This window comes from Bos indicus, chromosome X, assembly GCF_029378745.1.
Source record: "Bos indicus isolate NIAB-ARS_2022 breed Sahiwal x Tharparkar chromosome X, NIAB-ARS_B.indTharparkar_mat_pri_1.0, whole genome shotgun sequence".
NCBI classification, from domain to species: domain Eukaryota; kingdom Metazoa; phylum Chordata; class Mammalia; order Artiodactyla; family Bovidae; genus Bos; species Bos indicus.
Window position 1 is genome coordinate 87,807,122 of NC_091789.1, and position 3,618 is coordinate 87,810,739.

The 3,618-nt window shown below is 35.4% G+C and overlaps 1 non-coding gene across 1 annotated transcript; it reads right to left on the reverse strand.

Moving 5' to 3' along the window:
* Window positions 1-881: 881 nt before the first annotated feature.
* LOC139181854 (U6 spliceosomal RNA) lies at window positions 882-988 on the reverse strand. The gene has a single exon (XR_011565582.1). It is a non-coding gene; the product is annotated as a U6 spliceosomal RNA (small nuclear RNA).
* Between the last annotated feature and the right edge of the window lie 2,630 nt (window positions 989-3,618).

The window sequence follows — 3,618 nt, forward strand, 5'->3', positions numbered from 1 at the left end:
ACTGGTATGAGCTGAAAGTTATCAGAAACCTGGTGTGTCAAAAGGTTCTTTCTATGAATATTTTTGAAGATGAAGCATTTTTGCAAAAGCATCAGAGTACAGAAATAACTGTCTATTGAAGACAAAAGACTTAAAAAGCAAGGTTAAAAACCTGTTTACAATGCAATTGTCAAAGAAATTTGCTATTGTAGTGGAATATAATATTAAAATATTAGCTAGAATTATGATTGATGACATCACACCAGGACATATTTAAATTTTAGAAATTTCATTTGATTTTTAGATCTTTTATATTAATGACATTTATCTATACAATGCAACCTAAGAAGGTTTATCACTACTCATTTAACAAAGCCCATGTAATTTAACTTACCAAATAAGTATTAATTAGTTTAATGTCTTTCTTTGATAAGAGAAAACATCTTGAGGTGCTCCAGGGGTGTTCTAGAAAACCTCGAAGTTAGCTAGAGGTCAAAAGAACTTCATTTAGAATTTGATTTAGGGGAAGTTTGTCAACTATATTAAAAAGGTTTTAAAACACTTAATCAAATAGGATCATAGGTCACTATGTAACAATACTTAGTTATCCACCCAAAAGTGATGAAAGATTTCGAATGCAAATACAGAAATTACAACAGTTTACTCAAAAGGTAAAAAAAAAGAAAACTTTATTATCAAGAGCATATCAATATCTGTTATTAGTTCAGTCACTCAGTCGTCTCTCTCTCTCTCTCTCTCTATATATATATATACACACACACATTCTTTTACATGTTCTTTTTCATTATGGTTTATCACAGGATATTGAATATAGTTTTCTATACTAGACAGTAGAACCCTGTTCTTTACCATTCTATCTATAATAGTTTGCATCTGTTAATAAAAATATAGAATGCTTCTGAAATGTGTGTGCCATCCTTGCACAGGGGTCATGCTAATCTTCTCTGTGTGATTCCAATTTTAGTATATGTGCTGCCAAAGCCTGCACTCTGTCTTTCTCTAAAACTACCTTTAGGACAAATTACTTTATCTTCCTGGAAATAAATGTGTTTCCATTCCTCATATCTTCTTTTTTCTTGAAAGCAAAGATGTAAAGTAAAAAAAATTCTTTACTAATTTTAGTGGTTTTAATTACATATTTTAATTAGAATTCTCAACTCTTAAAAACCTACATTTCTAACAAAAACTAAGAAGTAAGCCATTATGAATATTAGCATTCTGTAGATTGGCAAACTTCTAAATACTACTTATGATTTTTTAGAACTATGTGCTTTTTTATAGAAGATATCTCCATGTGGCACCAAACATATTTACTAAATAGTCCTTGATATCTTTAGTTCACTGTAAAAGGAAGCTTATATTTAGTAATTAATGTTTCAGTATTTTTATTAGGGGATGATCTAGATATTCAATAAACTTCTGTCATTTACCTTAAATTAGCAAAACTCTAAAGTTTGAAGTTGCCAAAACGATTTAGAGAAACTCATAAGGAGACACACCATAAAACATGATTATTCTTAAAAAGTTCACTTAAAAACTCTGAACACATACTTAATTTACTATTAAAAATTTTATTATTGGTCGAGTTCAGTTCAGTCACTCAGTCGTGTCTGACTCTTTGCGACTCCATGAATTGCAGCACGCCAGGCCTCCCTGTCCATCACCAACTCCCGGAGTTCACTCAGACTCACGTCCATCGAGTCAGTGATGCCATCCAGCCATCTCATCCTCTATTGTCCCCTTCTCCTCCTGCCCCCAATCCCTCCCAGCATCAGAGTCTTTTCCAATGAGTCAACTCTTCACATGAGGCAGCCAAAGTACTGGAGTTTTAGCATCATTCCTTCCAAAGAAATCCCAGGGCCAATCTCCTTCAGAATGGACTGGTTGGATCTCCTTGCAGTCCAAGGGACTCTCAAGAGTCTTCTCCAACACCACAGTTGAAAAGCATCAATTCTTGGGTGCTCAGCCTTCTTCACAGTCCAACTCTCACATCCATACATGACCACAGGAAAAACCATAGCCTTGACTAGATGGACCTTTGTTGGCAAAGTAATGTGTCTGCTTTTGAATATGCTATCTAGGTTGGTCATAACTTTCCTTCCAAGGAGTAAGCGTCTTTTAATTTCATGGCTGCAGTCACCATCTGCAGTGATTTTGGAGCCCCAAAAAGTAAAATCTGACACTGTTTCCTCATCTATTTCCCATGAAGTGATGGGACTGGATGCCATAATCTTCATTTTCTGAAGATGAGTTGAGTTTTAAGCCAACTTTTTCACTCTCCACTTTCACTTTCATCAAGAGGCTTTTGAGTTCCTCTTCACTTTCTTCCATGAGGGTGGTATCATCTGCATATCTGAGGTTACTGATATTTCTCCCGGCAATCTTGATTCCAGCTTGTGTTTCTTCCAGTCCAGCGTTTCTCATGATGTACTCTGGATATAAGTTAAATGAGCAGGGTGACAGTATACAGCCTTGACATACTCCTTTTCCTCTTTGGAACCAATCTGTTGTTCCATATCCAGTTCTAACTGTTGCTTCCTGACCGGCGTACAGATTTCTCAAGAGGCAGGTCAAGTGGTCTGGTATTCCCATCTCTTTCAGAATTCTCCTCAGTTTATTGCGATCCACACAGTCAAAGGCTTTGGCATAGTCAATAAAGCAGAAATAGATGTTTTTCCGGAACTCTCTTGCTTTTTCGATGATTCAGCAGATGTTGGCAATTTGATCTCTGGTTCCTCTGCCTTTTCTAAAACCAGCTTGAACACCAGGAAGTTCATGGTTCACGTATTGCTGAAGCCTGGCTTGGAGAATTTTGAGCATTATTTTACTAGCATGTGAGATGAGTGCAATTGTGCGGTAGTTTGAGCATTCTTTGGCATGGCCTTTCTTTGGGATTGGAATGAAAAATGAAAAATTTTATTATATCAAGTCATTTTTCTGGCTGACAAATCAACAGATGTAATAAGATCTTATTTAACTTATAAATCTAGGTACAACAAAAGTATTATATTTAATGCTGATAACTCTAAAGACATGTCTATATTAATAAAGAACTAAACTATCTTTAATACCAAACATTAATTCAGTACTGAATATTTCCCAAATCTTGTGAAACTGAAATTCATTTTAGTTTCTTTTATGTTTCTGAGAATTTTTCTAAGTGCTTAATTTTCTTTAAACCAAATAGGACTCTTTTACAAATTAATTTTGACTATACCATACATCTACAGCACTAATCCATTGTGCTATGCATGCGTGGGTTTGTATCCCATCCTCATCGTCCTGTCCCCTCCCGCTGTAGTGTGGGAGTGAGGTTTTAGTGCCTTGTGAACAAGGTATAAATTGGTGTTCCATTATGGATGAACTGTGTAACTTTCACACATATATGTAGACACACACAAATAGAGATCCCTTAGTTCCCATTCGAAATTTTCGGCCTTGTCGGGTACAATAAAACAATACCCATTCGTTATAGAAAAGGTCGGATTTGAATTGGGTTTCTGGCAGATGGTCACTTATTTAGGTGGCTAAACCCCCTTTTTTTTAACTAATATTTATTGAGAAGACACTGAAGACTTATATTTGTCCTTGACAAGTCAAGTTCCAAGTGACCTATCT